General features: G+C 34.7%; 1 protein-coding gene across 8 annotated transcripts in view; it reads right to left on the minus strand.

The window, feature by feature from the left end:
- Positions 1-20,482, minus strand: part of MAGI2 (membrane associated guanylate kinase, WW and PDZ domain containing 2) — a 1,347,997-nt gene that overhangs the window by 847,034 nt on the left and 480,481 nt on the right. For 3 of the 8 annotated variants that reach the window (XM_079931547.1, XM_079931548.1, XM_079931549.1), the window contains one exon: positions 6,380-6,481. The exons of the other annotated variants lie outside the window; for them this stretch is intronic. The gene's annotated coding sequence lies outside the window, so the exon portion shown is untranslated. The remainder of the gene's footprint in view (positions 1-6,379; positions 6,482-20,482) is intronic. 8 annotated transcript variants of the gene reach the window in all.

Below are 20,482 nucleotides of genomic sequence, written 5' to 3' on the forward strand. Positions count from 1 at the left end.
CTATTGTTTTCTTTTTCTATTTCATCTATCTCTGCTCTGATCTTTATGTTCTCTGTCCTACTAACTTTGTTTTTTTTTTTCTTTCTTTCTTTCTCTAGTCTTTAGGTTTAAGGTTATATTGTTTATTTGAGATTTTTCTTGTTTCTTGAGGTAGGGTTTTATTGCTATAAACTTCCGTCTTAGACTGCTTTTGCTGCATCCCATAGGTTTTGGATCGTCGTGTTTTCACTGTCATTTGTCTCTAGGTAATTTTTGATTTCCTCTTAGATTTCTTGAGTGATCTCTTGGTTATTTAGTAACGTATTGTTCAGCCTCCATGTGTTTTTTAATTACTTTTTTCCCGTGTAATTGATTTCTAATCTCATAGTGTTGTGGTTGGAAAAGATGCTTGATATGATTTCAATTTTCTTAAATTTACTGAGGCTTGATTTGTGAATCAAGATGTGATCTATCCTGGGGAATGTTCCGTGTGCACTTGAGAAGAAAGTGCAATCTGCTGTTTTCGGATGGAATGTCTTATAAATATCAATTAAATCTATCTGGTCTATTGTGTCATTTATTTTCTTTTTTTTTTTTAGTTTTATTTATTTTTGGCTGTGTTGGTTCTTCATTTCTGTGCAAGGGCTTTCTCTAGTTGCGGCGAGTGGGGGCTACTCTTCATCGCGGTGCGCGGGCCTCTCACTGTTGTGGCCTCCCTTGTTGCGGACTACAAGCTCCAGATGCGCAGGCTCAGTAGTGTGGCTCACGGGCCTAGTTGCTCGGTGGCATGTGGGACCTTCCCAGACCAGGGCTCGAACCTGTGTCCCCTGCATTGGCAGGCAGATTCTCAACCACTTCAGCACCAGGGAAGTCCTATTGCGTCATTTAAAGCTTGTGTTTCCGTATTAACTTTCTGTCTGGATTATCTGTCCATTGGTGTAAGTGAGGTGTTAAAAGTCCCCCATTATTATTGTGTTACTGTCGATTTCTTATTTTATAGCTGTTAGCAGTTGCCTTATGTATTGAGGTGCTCTGATGTTGGCTGCATATATATTTATAATTGTTATATCTTCTTCTTGGATTGATCCCTTGATCATTTGTAGTGTCCTTCCTTGTCTCTTGTAACATTCTTTATTTTAAAGTCTATTTTATCTGATACGAGTATTGCTACTCCAGCTTTCTTTTGATTACCATTTGCATGGAATATCTTTTTCCATCCCCTCACCTTCAGTCTGTACGTGTCCCTAGGTCTGAAATGGGTCTCTTGTAGACAGCATATATACGGTTCTTGTTTCCATTCAGTGAGCCTGTCTTTTGGTTGGAGCATTTAATCTATTCACATTTAAGGTAATTATTTATATGTATGTTCCTATTACCATTTTCTTAATTATTTTGGGTTTGTTTTTGTAGGTCCTTTTCATCTCTTGTGTTAGAGAAGTTCCTTAAGCATTTGTTGTAGAGCTGGTTTGGTGGTGCTGAATTCTGTTACCTGCTGTTTGTCTGTAAAAGTTTTGATTTCTCTGTTGAATCTGAATGTGATCCTTGCCAGGTAGAGTTATTTTGGTTGTAGGTTCTTCCCTTTCATCACTTTAAATATGTCATGCCACTCCCTTCTCTCCTGTAGTTTCTGCTGAGAAATCAGCTGTTAACCTTATGGGAGTTCCCTTGTATATTAATTGTCATTTTTCCCTTGTTGCTTTCAGTAATTTTTCTTTGTCTTTAATTTTTGCCAATTTGATTACTATGCATCTTGGCATGTTTCTCCTTGCCTTCATCCTGCCTGGGACCCTCTGCACTTCCTGGACTTGGGTGGCTATTTGCCTTCCCATGTTAGGGACATTTTCGACTATGATCTTTTAAAATATATTCTTGGGTCATTTCTCTCTCTCTTCTCCTTCTGGGACCCCTATAATGTGAATGTTGGTGCATTTAATGTTGTCCCAGAGGTCTCTTAGGGTGTCTTCATTTCTTTTCATTCTTTTTTTCTTCATTCTGTTCCATAGTAGTGAATTCCAACATTCTGTCTTGCACATTACTTATCTGTTCTTCTGCCTCAGTTATTCTGCTATTGATTCTTTCTAGTGTATTTTTCATTTCAGTTATTGTATTGTTCATCTTTGTTTGTTTGTTCTTTAATTCTTCTCGGTGTTTGTTCTTTAACTCTTCTAGGTCTTTGTTAAACATTTCTTGCATCTTCTCAATCTTTGCCTTCATTCTTTCTCTGAGGTCCTGGATCATCTTCACTATCATTATCTGAATTATTTTTCTGGAAGGTTGCCTATCTCCACTTCATTTTGTTGTTTTTCTGTGGTTTTATCTTGTTCCTTCACCTGGTACATAGTCCTCTGCCTTTTCATTTTGTCTGTCTTTCTGTGAATATGGTTTTTGTTCCATGGGCTGCAGAACTGTAGGTCTTCTTGCCTCTGCTGTCTGCCTCTGGTGGATGAGGGTATCTAAGAGGCTTGTGCAAGCTTGCTGATGGGAGGGACTGGTGGTGGGTAGAGGTGGGTGTTGCTGTGGTAGGCAGAGCTCAGTAATACTTTAATCTGCTTGTCTGTGGATCAGTGTGTCTGGGTTCCCTCCCTGTAGGTTGTTTGGCCTGAGGTGACCCAGCACTGGAGCCTATCTGGCTCTTTGGTGGGGCTAATGGCAGACTCTGGGAGAGCTCACACCAAGGGGTAATTCCCAGAACTTCTGCTTCCAGTGTCCTTGTCCCCATGGCGAGACACAGTCACCCCACGCCTCTGCAGAAGAACCCGCAACACTAGCAGGTAGGTCTGGTTCAGATTCCTATGGGGTCACTGCTCCTTCCCCTGGGTCCTGATGCACACACTACTTTGTGTGTTCCCTCCAAGAGTGGTCTCTGTTTTCCCCAGTTCTGTGAAACTCCTGCAATCAAATCCTGCTAGTTTTCAAAGTCTGATTCTTTCCAAATTCCTCCTCCCACTGCTGGACCCCCAGGTTGCAAAGCCTGATGTGGGTCTCTGAACCTTCACTCCAGTTGGTAGACTTCTGTGGTATATGTGTTCTCCAGATTGTGAGTCATCCTCCCAGCAGTTATGGAATTTGATTTTATTGTGATTGCACCCTTCCTACCATCTCGCTGTGGCTTCTCCTTTCTCCTTTGTCTTTGGATGTGGAGTACCTTTTCTGGTGAGTTCCAGTGTCTCCCTGTCGATGATTGTTCAGCAGTTAGTTGTGATTCTGGTGCTCTCGCAAGAACGAGTGAGTTCAGTCCTTCTCCTCTGCCATCTTGAACCAATCTCCCTCAACCCTGCTCATTATATGATTTATTCTCTTTGAACTGGTATGCCGCTAACATTTTGGGACACTGATGCAAGATTACATTTGGAGGTCCACATACCACAATGCAACACCTAAATGTTAAATGGAGCTGACTGTTGAAGTACTATGTTAAAACTCCTACTTTCATGAATACACCTTGAAACCATCCTGAACAGCCTGGGACCCTTAGAGTTGTGTGCCATTTTCCCACCCCCAGATCTGTCCACCCTGGAAAGCTGCCTACACACATATGTATAAACACCTCTACCACACATCCAAGATCTGTCCACACATTCTATCTTCTGCAAGTAGCTACCCCAGAGAAATCAAACCCAGGGAAGAGGTCTGACCATGCCCTCAAATGGGCTTGGGACCATTTGTTTAGTAATGTTGGAGCATGAGCAGAAGAGAAGGCATGGCCTCCCTGTGGGTACATGGATTCCTGGCTCAGTGTAGAGAGTCCTCTCTTGTGTAGGTCTAAGGACTGCACTGCCTTTGCAGTTGAAGAATGCATCTTCCTCTTTGTTATCTATTTATTTCAATCTTTGATTCTTTTATTGTTCTGATCATTTCCTCCGAAATGTAGCTGGAAACATGTTTCCTTTAGAATTTTACATAATGCTTATTCTGGACTTTGTTTGCTTTGAACATTCTTCTATTTATTTATTTTTTTTAAATTATCATTTATTTATTTATTTATTATTTATTTATTTATTTATTTATTGAGGCACACAGCATCTTCACTGAGGCAGGCGGGATCTTCTCGTTGAAGCACACAGGCTTCTCTCTAGTTGTGGTACGTGGGTTTTCTCTCTCTAGTTGTGGCACGCAGGCTCCAGAGCACGTGGGCTCTGTAGTTTTTGGCACACAGGCTCTCTCTTTGAGGCACGTGAGCTCAGTAGTTGTGGCGCACAGGCTTAGTTGCCCCATGGCATGTGGGATCTTAGTTCCCCGACCAGGGATCGAACCTGCGTTCCCTGCATTGGAAGGTGGATTCTTTACCACTGGGCCACCAGGGAGGTCCCTGAACATTCTTTTAGAATTGAGAACCTCTTCTGCATTCACCCCTTATTGTTGTCTCTCTTTCCGTTTTTGTACATGATTTCCCTCCTACTATTACACACACAGATAGACATAACTACCATTTAGTGTTTTCCAGAATAGTTGATGCATATTGGATTAATATTCAAGCATCTTGCTTCTAATCCTCAACATAACATTCACCAGCCACATCATCTCAGGATCTCTAGCTACATTTACTGTTTTGTATTTAAAAAAATGATGATTGCCATCCTATCTTCACAAGATTATTTTAAGAATAAAATAAGAGAATATATGAGAAAGTAATATTTGAAAACCATGAAATGTCATGGAAATGAATGGAATTACTGTGGCCACCATTATAAACTTGCCTTAATAATTAAGGTGTATTGTTCTCCAAAACTACTCACCTACTCCCTACTCACCTACTTCTGAAGTATAATTTGGCTTTTTTTTTTTTTTTTGTAATATTGGTCTGTGCTTATTCTTAGAATTCTTGGATATTATTTATTATTATCAACAGAAATATTGAGCTAAAAGTAAGCTCTGTCTTTATTGGCCCATTTATCAATATACAATATAAATTTAAATAAGCCAAATGTGCACATAACAAAAAGTCACATATAAAGGAACAAAAGAGGACAGAAATATTACCATTAGTCATCTAGGATTTCACTCTGATTTCTCCTGTGCTACATGTATTATTATTATTTATACTAAACAATCTATGTGTTTAAGATAGTTAACAATCCTGAAGTTAAGTATAAGTTCCCTGAGAAAGGTCTTTTCTTTAATATGCTCTTACCTCTTTAAAACGCTACAACATGGAATTTAGATTCTCTTAACCCTGACTAAAAACATCTGTAACCAAAGATGAAAACTTACACAGGAAAATTTCCCTTCCAAAAGTTTGGCAAAAATTTTCTAGATGTTCATCCAAGATGTTGCTGGTTGTGAATTTACCAGTAGTCCCTCACTTTTCCTATGCCTGAGCAGACCAGTGAAGTTTGTCCAGGAAAGTTTTCTTAGTTATTTCTTATACTGGGTGACCTACATTTATGAATGAGGAGCCCCAGCTGTATCATGTCTATGGTTACAGGCTAAAATATCTTTATCTTCTCATTTCATTCATGAGCCTTCTGTCCTTACCAGTCACAAACCATGCTATTTCAGGCACAGAGTTAATTTGATGTTCTTAACTGACCCTGATATAATAAACATTAAGGAAATTAATAATGCTTGCTGTTTACACAATCACTTTATCCAGGAAAAGGTGTCAAGTTTGCTATGGTGCATTACCATCTGGGACTAATAGGACTATTTTGCTAAAATACTATACACACTGTCCCCTTTACATCACAAAGCTACCAGAAAAGTTTACAACACTTTACTAAAAAGTGGCTAGAATAAGAGTTATTTTAATACGCTAAAGTGAAGATAGAAAGGCAAAATTTGATGAGACCTAATTTTAAACCACTATCAACTTTTTCAGTCAGTACTAACAATGTTAGAATGAACAAACTGATTATAAAGTGCTTGAAATCTAGAGTATTTGAAATCTTAGCTCAAACATTTACACAAAAGATTTTTATGTGGATCCAAATAAACTTGTGTTGAAGGGTCTATAAAGAATTTAATTAATTATGAATAACTCAAAATATGATAGCAGTGCTTTCTATTTACCTTTTCCCCATATGGTTTTTGTTGTTCATTATATGCGTGCAAAGGAGGCAGAACAAATGGGAAGAAGAAGGCTGAGGTGCAATGGAGGGAAAGCCTCTCTGTCTTCTTGTCCCCCAAATTCTGTAAACCACTCTTTCTAGTTGTCTGATTAAGCTGTGGACTTTGCTCATAAGTAAATATGGACCCACTGGCTATAAGATGGGTCATTCTTAGAGCTGACCGAGGCTGGAGTTATTTTGTGTAAAGCATTTCACCAAGCACATCCCTAAGAAAATACTCAGGTCAAGCGTTCCTGTTTGCCCACTTTTACCTCTAAAGGAAAATGTACTCTTTATATGTCTTTTTAATTTGTCCCAATTCTAAGGCATAGCAGAATTTGCAGAATTCCTACCTTTCACAAACACTGAGCTGGATATTCGATCCCTGGAAGATGTGAGTGTTCATGTAGGGTTGGGTGCAGAGGCGAGTACAGTGTTCATTTGATGGGAAGGAGCTATAAAGGGTAAAAGTTAAGATTTTGATTTAATCATGTTAAACATCCAAACTTGATATTTTCAGTTACACAGTGTATTTTTGCCTGAATAATCTCGACTTGGCTTTGTGTCTTATAAACGTGATACTATCAACTAAAAAATATGAAATTTTAATAGAATATGCCTCATCTAGGCTTAACAAATTAGCACCTTTCAGGTAACAGGTTTACCCTTGTAACAACAGTTTTAAGGTGCCTGAGATAATATCTAAATTGTTCTGAATTTTTTAAGGTGGTTTTATATGTGGCTCCCAAATGAAGATACCTCATACTTTCCCTTACACACTGACACACACACACACACACACACACACACACACACACACACACACAAACCATTCAACAGCATTGATGAGAAATCATGTTTATCATCCATACATCAGCCATTGAAAATTAATTGTACATTTTAAATATATATTGCCAAACTCGATTGGCATCCAAATGAATGCTTAGATCATTGGTCTTATGAGAAGCACATTCCTCTGGTGAATGGGTTAAACTGCCGCTGTCAGATTGAATATAATTAGCCTTGCTGATATGCAAAGAATTGCTCTGTCAGGAAATGTCACTGTCATTGAGTGCTGTTCCTTGTCTGCATTCAATTCTCTGGCTCAGAAAATTTTAATAACAGGTTGGAATTCACATGTAAAATTTTAACCAATTTTCATAAAAATACCTTATTTCATTTTCATTCTGCTCTCACATAATATTTGGTTGTCATAAAATAGGATAATAAACACATCTTATTTCCTTAAATTTCATTGCCTTTTGTCCTTTGAAGATAGACACTTATAGTTCATTTTTTCCCTTAGTACTTTTCAAATTTTTAATGGGAGTTTAAATTTCATTGAAAGTGACATAAGAAGAGAAGGGGCAGTGAGATGCAAGAAGTTGAAGAAACAGAGAAGAGGAAAGTTACCTCCCCTGTGTCTTCAAGGAGAGGAGACTTCTTTAATCTTAGGTGCCCCAGGAACATGAAACTAGTGCTCAAATTTCAAAAACCACCCTTAATCAACAAAAAATTCAGTTTAAAGATGGTCATTAATCAGGGCCCAGTGCAGTCAAGAGAGTCAGATGCTTTCATTACATAATATACTTGAGTATAAATCTAAAATCTGTCTTTAGTCTTTTAAAAAATCCTTTGTAGGAAACTCAAAGTATTGAGGGCAGAGGTGTTGTTTTAATCTCTTCTTAAGTTGCCATGTATAATTTTAGCATAAGACAGAAGCTGTGGGATTTTAAAAATTAGTTGCATAGTGTCAAAAAAGAGGACTCAAAATTAAGGATTTCTAGCAAGCAACAGTGTAAGAATAAGGAATTTTTTGTGAAGACACTCAGTCAAGGGGGACTGAAAAGCAAATGTGACTGAGGAAAAATAAATGGTTGAAACTGCAATTGAAATTGTGAAATAATGATGATTATAAACAGAAGGGGGTGGTTCCTGATATTTGGTTATTCTAGAAAGAATCAATAAGGAAGATGGGTGGGATATGTTTGTGGTCTCAAATATTTATAAGTAACACACAGAGAATGGATAATAAAAAATGAAATTTTAACACAAGAAGAGAACACTTTTCCCCAGTTTTATTGTATCAAGAGCCTGCAACATAAGAGGAAAACATAGTCCGTAGGATATAAAGGAAGCAGCACATTTGAGAAGGATCTACTATAGCCTACAGAAATAGATTTGTAAAGACTTATGCTTTGGCCTTAAAATGCATTTAAACATGATTTCCATGGGGGACAAAGAGCATGGTAGGATTGATAATCAGAGAGCGACCAAGGTTAGAAGATGAAGGAGATGAGAAGTGAATGCACTGATATAAGAAAAACTGAAGAATAACTAAAATTCAATAGCAGAATTTTAATTTTCATGAGAAGCATTGCAAACAGATTATATACTGCAGAAATGTCAATGATTGATGTAGAAAACAACAATGGAAAGCAAATTTTGAATGCAAATATAAAATACATTTAAATTATGAGAAATATTATAATTTAAAGTGGATTAGTAAGTCTGAAGAATAGTCAGGAACACACTGAGAAACAGTAAAATAGCTAACACTGAATGTCTACCACGTACCAGGAATTCTTCTAATTAACTCATTTGAATCTCATATAAACCTATTAATTGTTATACTACTACATCCACTTTATAAACGAGGAAACCGAGGGACAGAGAGGGTATGTAACATGCCTAAAGTCACAGAGTAAGTAAGTGGAAGAGCAAGGCTTCCAACGTATTCTGGCTCCAGAGCCCTTTATGTATAACCATATGTTACGCCTCACACAAAGGTGAAAGAAAAATTATTAAACTATTAAACTTACCTACTCTCAAAAAGGACCACAGTATCTGACAAAAAGGATTTTTCAGGTATCGTGTAAAATATATGACGATATTAGCAAATATTTCTTGAAGAATAATTAGAATTTTATAGGATACAAAGATTTACACGCATCAGAAAAAAAAAAATTAAAACAAAGTATGTCGCCTAAGTGAAACAAAGTTCAGGTTGATTTCACACTTTCCAGAACATTAAACTCTGGAAAACAAGGGCATAATATACAAACTTTTAAAGCACTAAGGTTGTCACCAATTTTTGTAATATCTAGAGAAATTACCACTTGTATGTGAATTTGGCAGAAAAACAATTACAAATAAACAACGTCTTAGTGAATTTTGTAATTATAAATCTTTCCGTGAAAAGAAAAAAAAGTAACAATTCAATTTTTTAAAAAGCCTAATAATTAAAGAAGATTAGGATTAGAAATCATTATAAATACTGTAACATATACCAGTATGTGACTAAAAAATGTAAGTATTAAAATTAATTCTTGACCTTGTTCAATGTCAACTACTTCCCTGCACACAACACACACACACACACACATGAATCCCTCCTTTCTTCTTTTCTTTTGAAAAAGCTTTTTTCTTTCAGTTGAACTTCCTCAAAGCATACTTATGACTACATTCACCTCGCTTCCTCCCAAAGAAAGCCAAAATTTAAAAAGACAAACTGTTTTTTCCCTAGAGATTCTTGTGCTACGTGCTAAAAAATGCAGAAACAAAATCTAGAGATTGAGAAAAGAAAGCTGCTGAGAAATTTAATGAACCTCATTTATAAATATAAATGAAAATATCTAAATAAATTATTATTAAATAAAAAGACAGAAATTTATTAAAGAAATAATACAGGGTTACAAAGTAAGCTGTATTCCAAGAACAGGAGATTGCTTAATATTAGCAAATATATTCATATAAAGCATCTCAATAAATTATGAGACATACTGAAATTGCATTTGATAGATTCAACATACATTCCTTAAATCTCAGTAAATCAGTAAGTAAACAAACTTTCTTCACATGATAAAGAATTTCAATCTCAAACCACAAGCCAAAGTCATATCAAGTAGTAATGTTCCCATTTATAGCAGGAGTAAGACAAGAGTAACCATTCTTACTCGGATTCTTTCTTTTTTTTTCTAGGATTTATTCTCAGACAATTAAATAGATCAAGAATTTCTTGGTTTACGTATTTGTTTGTTTGTTTGGCAGCAGAACACCCACCTTCTTTCCACCTCAAGGGAGAATCACCTATGGCCTATGAGTCAAATGGTGCTCGGGACAGAGATTTAGAGGCAATTTAGAAAGCAAAAGCTACCAAGGAAAAAAGAGTGTGAGTACAGGAATGTCAGAATGAGACTGCAAATCTACATTTGGTAACTTCGATTACAATTTTAAGAAGAGACATTTAATGGTAATTTGTGTGTGTGTATGTGTGTCTCTGTATGTGCATATAACAGATGGTGCAATATATAATTCATATCTTCTACTAAGGCTTCTCTATGAAATATTGGACACCAATATGGTAGAGTAAAATTTCTTTTGACTGGGATAGGGGTGAATCTAAGTGTTGAGTACTGCTTCAAATGTAGCATAAAGCAAAAGAAAGACTGCCCACAAAGACAGTTAATACTATGCTTCAGTGTTGTGTAAAAGATAAAAATATCATTAATTATTTCCAGATTATCACTACATACTCATAAAACCTAAGAGAATCAACTTAAAATCTATTATAATAATACAGTTCAGTGAGGTGGCTGTTAATGAAAACTATAAAAAATAATATCTGTTTATGAAAACTATAAAAACTATAAAAACTAATATCTTTCTTATGTTATAAGGGTAACTACATACCATAACTATAAAAAATGATATCTTTCTTATGTTATATAAAAGATACAAGTATCATTAATTATTTCCAGATAATCGCAGCCTACTCAGAAAACACAGGAGAATCAACTGAAAAATCAATTATAATAATAGAATTCAGTGAGGTGGCTGTTTATAAAAACTATAAAAAATGTTATGTTTCTTATGTTATGTTATGTTATGTTATGAGGATGTTAACATATGTTATGTTATGAGGATAATCACATATGATAACTATAAAAAATGATGTCTTTCTTATAAGGATAGCCACATATGATTAAAAAACCTGATTCACAACAGCAGCAAACATTATCAAGTATCTACATCAAATAGGACATAAGTTAATCAAAAATGCAAAAGTCTATGACAACAATTTAAAAATTTTATTGAGAGAAAAGACTTGAATAAAAAGAGAAACACAATATACCTAGATAAAAATAGTTGAAATTGTCATTAATTCCAATTTCAAAATAAAAAAAAATGAAAGAACTTGCATATCCAGATATTAAAACAACAATAATAGAATTAGGCTGGTATAGTCTAGAACACCCCAAAATAATACTGAAGTACTTATAAATAGTACATATAAATAGTATCTAATATAACATTTCAAATTGTGGAGATGGGGTTCTGGCTTCCAGTAACAGCAGATTGAAATGGTTGTATGAACCCTCCAAAGGATAATAATTATAAAAACTGAATAAAATAATTTAAAAACTATTGTAGGAAATGGACAGTGACTAAATGAAGCAGAAATGAGAGAAGATTTATCCTTGAAAGACTGCAACTATAATCGTATGAAATGTGAGTTTCTGAATGTTTGCATTATGACATTCCTCAACTCCCTACATCTCTTGTGGTATAAACCTGAAGACATATCAGCTCAAGGTAGCTGACTAGAGTCTAAAGCTAGCAGAGCAGCTAGAAACTTAGGGAAGAAATCCCAGAAGAAAAGACCTATAGAAAAGGTGAGAAACAAAATGTGAATATATACTCTATCCAAATCCCTGGCTGTCCATCAAATAACACATGGGGGACAACAAGGGGCACAGAAATAAAAACAAAGAGGATGAGAGAGAAACCTACCCTTAAGGCAGAGCTTTACCAGGTCAGATTTGAGAGTTAATAGCTCTTTTGATTTGAGTGCATTCTCTGATCTATGCTCAACTTGAGAAGCAGAGCTGATGTCTTACTCGGAGACTGAAGCTTAAAGACTTAGTCAAAGCTCAGGGCTGTCAAAGCACCTAAAGTTTATGAAAGAAGCAACAGAAGCAAAATCACAAAGAGGGTGTCTCCAAATCTGCATATAAATTCGGTCCACATCCTTTGCTGAACAATAAACTATACAGGTTCAGAAGACACCTTCAGGGTGCCAAAAGGGTGTCAGACAACAGCTTGACACTGAAAGAACTGAGCAGGGACATCAGTTTCTGCTCCCCATGGGAGACAAATGTACAGTTTAACTTTAGGCGAATTAATTACCTATGAAGAGAAAAAAACCCAACAACCCTCAGAATGATAACAGTACAATTCATTACCTAAAATGATCAGTTTTCAACCAAAAATAACCAAAGGAAGAGTAGAGTGTTACCTTTATTCTGAAAAAAAGAAAGCAAATAAAAAGAGATTCCAACTGAGTTCAAATGTTGAACATGCCAAACAAAAAATTCAAAGCAGCTGGAAAAATATATTTAAAGAATTAAAGGGAAATATGGTCTCAATGAGTAAACAGACAGGAAATAACAACCCAGAATTACAAACTATAAAAATGATTTAAAATTAAAGAGGAAAAAATCACTAGAATAACTCCACAGAAGATTAGATATGGCAAAAATGTCACTAAACTTGATAATATATTAATAAAACCTGTCAAATTTAACAACAGAGAAAAGGATGATTTAATAAACTGAACAAAACCTCAGAAATTTGGCTCAATGTCAACTGGTACATTATATATGTTAACTGGAGTCCCAGAAGAAGAAGAAAAACTCACAAAAAGGTAGAATAATCATTTGGAGAAATAATGGCCTCAGGCTTCCCCCCATTTGGTTAAAAACACACACACATTAACTTACACATCAAGGAATTTCAATGAAGTTCAAACAGGAGGAAAAAAAAAAGCAAATCATACCACAGGTACAATGTTGCTGTTGAAGGAAGGGGATGGAGGATGATGAAAATACGAATGGTGAAAGCAAAAAGAAAAAAATGGTACATTATATACAAGGGAAAAATGTTGTTTAATTTTTGACTTCTCATCAGGAATAATGGAGGCCAGAATACATTAAAATAATATATCCAAAATGTTAACTTAAGGCAACAACAAAAAACTATCAACTAAAATTTTTATAAGCAACAAAAGTTCGCTACAGATACAAAAGTAAAATAAAGAACATTTCAAACAAAAAAAAAGCTAAAAGAATTCATGACCAGCAGAAATGCAATGGAAGAAAAGCTAAAGAAAGACTTAAGCTTCAGACAAAATAGACTTCAGGACAATAATGATTAACAGGGACAAAAAGGGTCATATTATACAGATGAAAGATCAGTTATTCAGACAGATATAATGTTATAACTGTTTATGTAATTTAAAAGAGAGTTTCAAAATAAAGGAAGCAAAAAATTGAAAGAACTAAAGTGAGAAAATGACAAACCCACAATTATGGTTGAAAATTTTAAAAACAACTCTATTGGTAATTGATAGAACAATGAGACAAAAAGTAAGAATATAAAAGATTTGGGCAACATCATCAAACGCCTAACATACCTGACATTTCTAGAACACTGTACCCAACAATAGTAGAGTGGTGATAAGGTAACAAATTATAGGAAAATAATGAAAAAAATTCCCTACATAAAGAATTCTAGTTTTCTTATCTATAATATAGGAATAATAATAATCCCTTTTTAAAATTTAAAGTTAATCAAATGAGTTTATCTATGTAAAGTATTTAGAATAATATCTGCTACACAGTAACTATCCAAAGTAATTTAGCTATTATTATACTCTAGCTGTTTTAAAGAGTTAAGATTAAAATATAGTAATATAAAATTTTTACTATTTTATTATAGTAGAGTTAGAAGAAAATTTACATAAATATCTGGTTTAGGGTAGAATTTTTTTTTTCTTGAAGTACAGTTGATTTACAATATTATATTAGTTTCATGTACACAACATAGTATTTAATATATTTACAGATTATACTCCATTTAAATTATTACAAAATAATGACTATATTTCCCTGTGCCGTTAAATATATCCTTATTACTTATTTATTTTATACACAGTAGTTTGTATCTCTTAGTCCCCTACTCCTATCCTGCCCCTCCCGCATCCCCTCTTCCTACCGGTAACCACTAAATTTAGGGTGGAAATTTTTTTCTATGCATTACAGTAAAAGAGGCTAACAAATAAAAAAGATGGATAGCTTTAAATTTAAAAATATAATTGTACACTTGCAAATGTCACTTATCACTCAAACTGGAAAAGATAAAAAGTAAATAAGTTTATTTCTGGTTAAGTAAGGAAATGGGAAGCCTTGTCCCTTACAACAGTATAAAATGAAAACATTTCTGAGTTTGGGGGCAACAATTTTAGCAATGTATATCAAAGGGCTTTAAATTTTCCATTAATTTCAACTCATTTATTTCTCTCCTAAGAATTAGAAAAAATAATCATAGCCATAACAAAAGATTTATGTATGAGATAATTTTTATCTCAGTGTTATGTATATAGCAGTAGAAGACTTAAGGTAAAAACTTTAAATGTCTAACCACAGGGATTTAGCCACATAAACTATGGTCATCCACCCATGTAATGGAACTAGAATACTGTACATGTATGTGTGTTCATGTCTGTGTTTAGGAGGTTTATTTAATTGCATGGTAGAAATTATTGATATGTTAATTGGAATTTCAAAGACTAAAGATGTGCCTGTTGCACTCTTCCTAAAGTCACCAATAAAACTAAAGCACAAGATATTGAAAACATTCCAGTGCACATTAAATCTGAATAGAATGTATCAAAAGAGAAAGCAGATGAGGAATGGTAAATTGCTTGAAAATAGAGAAAGGTCAAACTTAAGAGTCTGCAGGGGGGTTACCATCAAGAAGCAAGTAAGTTGGCCCTGGATCCAGAAATGTTGGCAAAAACTGATCACATGGAAGACGGGGGTGAGGCATGACAGAATCAAATAGATTGTTTAAAAGTTCGCATCAGAATTTTCCAAGAATTCATCACCCTGCAGACAGCACCGTTCCTCATACCAAGAAGAAATTTTGAGGTGTATTCTTCAGAGAGGTTATTCATCTGGGGGATCCAGGCAGAATGGATCAAAAAAGGATGAGGTTGGATTTGAAAAAAATAGTGATTAAATTAAAGCTTGCATACTGAATAGTAAAACTTCCTAGCCCCATTTTTCTTTTTGGCCCAGCTCTAGGATATCAACTGGCAGACAGGAATTGAAATGTCCTTTTCTACAGAAACTGAATTAACCAACAGACCCATATTTACTGCAATTTGTAAATCTCCAGTGAAAAATCCAGCTGTCCAACATATTGCCCTTCAGTCAAGTCCAAGGATTTTTCCTGAAGACACCGTTTCTGGTCAATTTTTGCTTGCAGAATAGCAGAAAGCATTTAAATAGAAAGTAGTTCATGACCAAAGAGAGATAACAGATGATAATGCATTCACTGAACAAGAACTGTATGCTATTAAAAAAAAGAACAATCAGAGAACAAGAAAGAGCATTTGGAAACTAAAAATATGACAGTTGACAGAGTATTCAGACAAGAGCTGAAGGATAAGATTGAGAAAATTTCTCTGGATGACAAAAGAAGAAGACAAAGAATTAGACAACAGAAGATAAATTTTAAAAAATAATAAAATAAAACAGAAAATCAACACAAGAGGCCCAACCACTGACTAACAGGATTTCCAAAAAGAACATTATATATATATACATAATAGATAATATATGTACATATGTATATTATATATACATAGCATATGTAAATATAATATAGTATATGTAAATATAAAATCCTTAACTGAAAAATATGGATTTCTAGACTTCAGTGGCTGGTTGCCCAGATAATGAATAAATATGAAGATATAAAGAAAGTATATCTTTATGAGATTTTTAGATCACCAAGGATAAAGAAAAGATCCTAAAAGCTTTCAAGTAGGAAACAAAACTCTAGAAGAAAAATGGCAAAGAATTTATCAGATATATTGAAAGTTCAAAGGTAATGGAACAATCTTTTCAAAATTCTCAAGGAAATGAATTTTCAACCTAGAATTCTATGCCCAAATTCATTTCAAAGTAAAACTAGTTTAAAATTTTGAGAAGTTTACCTCCTATGCATGCTTTCTTATAAATCTTCTGGATAATATATAGGGGCACTAGCAGAAAGAATACTTCTACCATGTAACATATATACTGCTTGTACTTTGTACCATGTAAATCTATTATTATTGTTTTAATTCAAAACAATTTAAAGGGCTTCCCTGGTGGCGCAGTGGTTGAGAGTCTGCCTGCCGATGCAGGGGACACGGGTTCGTGACCCGGTCCGGGAAGATCCCACATGCCGCGGAGCGGCTGGGCCCGTGAGCCATGGCCGCTGAGCCTGCGCGTCCGGAGCCTGTGCTCGGCAACGGGAGAGGCCACAACAGTGAGAGGCCCGCATACCGCAAAAAAAAAAAATAAAAAAAATAAAAAAAAATAGTATAGGCACATTACTTATAAATATAAAATAAATACTTGAGAGAAAAGCATAAAATGGAAACAGGATATTTCTGGGGATGGGGGCATTGGAGAGGGCAGTGATCTGGGGCTCTTTGTCATAAGACACACATTACTGACTTTTTGTACTATATTATTATATACCATATCACTTTGTTATAAAAAAATTCAAAGGTGACAACCCCTCAATACAACAGCAATATTTTTTAAATGTTAGATGAATAAAGCAAGTTTTAAAAAACATATGGAAGGATTTCAACTTTGTAAAAATATATTTATATAAATGATAAAAAAGATTGGATTAAGTTATTATGCAGGTGATTTTTATTTTAATTTTTAATATTTTCCCAAGTTGTACAATAAAATTATCTTATGAACTAAATCATAAAAATAAATAAAATAAAACATAATTACCTGGACTTGATTGTAAATTTATCTATCATTCATAAAATGGATTCTATGAAAAGATGTATTTTGAATTCTAAATAACCAGCTTACAAATAAGCCTTTGTAACACTAACTCATTTACAAGTTGGGGACTCCCTATACCTATATGGCCTATCAACTGAGGATGTGGCCTTCCTTGCTAGGAAAGCAATATAACTGGAACCAGTTATGTCAACAGATGGAGATGCTCCATATTCACTAGCTAGACAATTTAGGGAACTAAGGAATTTACTGTATGCATTATCAGTGAAAAGTAACACTCTGACCTGCTATTACATGACTTCTCTCTGAGCAGTAAATTCCTATGTTTCTAATGTGTTAAAACCAGACTAACGGATATGGTTTTTAAAGAAGTAATGCCACTTTAAAGATTGTGGTCTGATTTATGGTGCTTTATTCCAAGCTCTGTAATAGAAAACACTGGCACAGTACTCAATATTACATCTCCCCTGACAGACATCTTTGGGAGTTGAATCCTAACATTATATATATATATATATATATATATATATATATATATATATATATATATATATATGCCATTTTTGTATGATAAAGAAGGTATTAGGCCCAATTTGTACCTGGAGCTTCTCTTATCTGATAAACAGGGAGCAAAATATACACTCTCATTGTCACTGTGCTTTTCAGACAACATAATTTCCTCTTTACCTGGTAAAGTTTTTTGTTTTTTTTGTTTTTTTTGTTTTTTTTTTGCGGTACGCGGGCCTCTCACTGTTGTGGCCTCTCCCGTTGCGGAGCACAGGCTCCGGACGCGCAGGCTCAGCGGCCATGGCTCACGGGCCCAGCCGCTCTGCGGCATGTGGGATCTTCCCGGACCAGGGCACGAACCCGCGTCCCCTGCATCGGCAGGCGGACTCTCAACCACTGCGCCACCAGGGAAGCCCCTGGTAAAGTATTTTTAATGGCTATGACAGATTTTTTAATTTTGAAAGGATATATGTACTTCAGGACACTCCCTAGCCCCTCTTGGATCATAGGCACAGTAATTCTCTCCTTACAAATCTCTTGACAGAGGGGAATATGTACATGTATGAATATATACAAGCTTTTCCACTAGGCATGGGCAGTAGAAGGCATAGTATGACAAGGACACTCTCCAAAAAGTAAGAAATAGCAGGTAGACGAATATTAAAAACAAAGTCATATGCTGATGCAATTTGAGCAAAAGTTGAGGCAATCACATACTAATGGAAATGTAGCTAATATTAAAAATGACCTATTTTTTCCTCCAGGAAAAAATGGTGAAGACATGATAGGTGAAGGGCATCATTAATAGTGGTTGCCAGATAGGAATGGGTGGATAGGGAGAAAAAAATAATCAGTGCACGTTGATGAGGAGAGGAAAAGTAACGTTCCAAAACCATTCTGTGTCAAGAAAGTAAAGTGTATCATTTGTTGTACAAATCTCCCCAACTAGTAGGGTAGAAATGTACATATGTATTAGGTAACAAAACTGAGATGTTTCAAACCCACTAAGTACCTTTCTGATGAATCAATACTTTTAAGAATTCATACATATACAAACCACATTTTCACTCACAATCGTGCAACGTTTGTATTTCATTAAAAGAACACTTAAAGGAAGCTCTCCATTTTTCCCTTTGATAAAATTGTAATTATCTTGAACTTCTTTCCAACCTCAAAGGCCTCTTAAATCAAGTGTCCAGAAGATCAATCTTTCTAAAGTTTACCTCGGAAAATCTTATTCAATGGGACAGCCACTTTGCAATGTGCAATTACAATGCAAAGCATAATACATTTTTTATTGAGATATAATTGACACATAACATTTTATTAATTTCATGTGGACAATGATTCAGTATCTGTATATACTGTGAAACGATCATCAAAAAAATCTAGTTAACACCGATTACCACACATAGTTACAAATTTTTTTTTCTTGTGATAAGAACTTATAAGATTTACTCTCTTAGCAACTTTCAAATATACAATACAGTATTGTTAACTACTGTCACCATGCTGTACATTACATCCCCATGACTTATTTATTTTATAGCTGGACGTTTGTACTTTTTAACCTCCTTCACCCATTTCACCCATTGCCTATCCACCAACCCCCCCAGCCTCTGGCAACGGCCAATGTCTTCTCTGTATTCCTGAGCTTTGTTTTTGTTTGTTTATTTGTTTTAGATTCCACATATAGGTAATATTATATGGTATTTGTCTTTTTCTGACTTATTTCACTTATCAATATGCCCTAAAGGTCCATCAGTGTTGTAAATCTTGTAATGGCAAGATTTACTTCTTATTGGCTGAATAATATTATTTATATATATATATAAACATATATATATATATATATACACAATTATTTATATTATATATATATCTCTATCACATTTTTGTTATCCATTCATCCATCAATGGACACTTAGGTGCTTCCATTTCTTGGTTATTGTAAATAATGCTGCAATGAATATGGTGGTGCATGTATCAATATCTTTTCTAGTTAGTGTTTTTGTTTTCTTCAGATAAATACCCAGAAGTGAAATTGCTTGATCACATAGCAGGTCTACTTTTAGTTTTTTTGTGAAACCTCTATGATGTTTTCCATAGTGGCTTCACCAATTTACCAACAGGGCACAAGGGTTCCCTTTTCTCCACATCCTCACCAACCAACACCTTTTATTTCTTGTCTTTTTGGTAACAGCTATTTGATTTGCATTTTCCTGATGATTAGTGACGTTGAGCATCTTGTTGTGTACCTGTTAGCCATCTGTATGTCTTCTTTGGAAAAATGTCTATTTATATCCGCTATTTTTTTTAATTAGATTGTTCTTTTTTTTACAAAGCATAATATTTTTGTTCAATAAGATCAATCATCATTCCACCCAAGGAAGGAACATATCACAGTATATATATTTGTGTTAGTTGCAATTAGTACATTAATTGATCGTACAATGACTATAGCTGGGTAAACATCCTAACACCATTTTAAGTTGCCATTTTGTCCATATAACAATAGTTAACATCGTTATGTGTTAACGATGCAAAGCCCTGGGATGATTTGATAAACTGATTTTGTAATTCCAGAAGAGGTCACTCAGTAGCGTTTTACCACTTATTTTTTTTCTCTAAGTTGACAAAATATTTAACTTGAATTTAATTAAGGTTATAGCAATAAGAAAGCTAAGCCACAAGAAAGCGATAAAACAAATTCAGAAGGTGGAGCATTCTATATAAAAAATGACATGATCTTTTCAGCAAGTCAATATGCTAGTGCAAAAAAGGTTATTGAAAATTAAAAGAAACTTGAGACAAATACATGAAAATTATGATCTTGGATTGGATTAGTTCACACTGATCGTTCTAAAGAATGTGTTTGTGACAACTGCAGATGAATATGATTATTAATATTATTTTTATAGCTAAACTCAACACATTATTCAGATTTTCTCAGTTTATTCCTAATGTTCTTATTCTGCTCTAGGATGCTACATGACGTTCAGTCATCATGTCCCCTTAGCTTCCTCTGGATGGTGACAATTTCTCAGACTTCCCTTGTTTCTGATGACC

This window comes from Stenella coeruleoalba, assembly GCF_951394435.1.
Source record: "Stenella coeruleoalba genome assembly, chromosome: 9".
NCBI lineage: Eukaryota > Metazoa > Chordata > Mammalia > Artiodactyla > Delphinidae > Stenella > Stenella coeruleoalba.